The sequence below is a fragment of the Aptenodytes forsteri genome, unplaced genomic scaffold, assembly GCF_000699145.1.
Source record: "Aptenodytes forsteri isolate BGI_AS27 unplaced genomic scaffold, ASM69914v1 Scaffold466, whole genome shotgun sequence".
Lineage (NCBI taxonomy): Eukaryota > Metazoa > Chordata > Aves > Sphenisciformes > Spheniscidae > Aptenodytes > Aptenodytes forsteri.
The window spans coordinates 4,588-4,817 of NW_008795119.1; the positions used below are offsets into that span (position 1 = coordinate 4,588).

A 230-nucleotide genomic window follows, 5' to 3' on the forward strand; every position below is an offset into this window, starting at 1 on the left:
CCAGCTCCGACAGCTCCAGCCCTGTCCGTCCCGTGGCTGTGGGAGAGAGCAGGAGCTGCCCCTGGGGGTCCCCAACCCTGAACCTTGCTTGTAACAGCCCTGACCACCCCCTGCTCACACAGAACCCAGCCCCCACCCTGATCCACATCCCTGGGTGCCCCTTCCCTTAGCCCTGAGCACCCCCACCCACATCCCTGGGTGCTTCCCCCCCCAGCCCTGGATGCCCCCCC

At 68.3% G+C, this 230-nt stretch overlaps 1 protein-coding gene across 1 annotated transcript in view; it reads left to right on the forward strand.

Moving 5' to 3' along the window:
• The window catches only part of LOC103897129 (nitric oxide synthase, endothelial), a gene marked incomplete at its 5' end in the record, with an annotated part of 10,918 nt that overhangs the window by 4,563 nt on the left and 6,125 nt on the right, over window positions 1-230 (forward strand).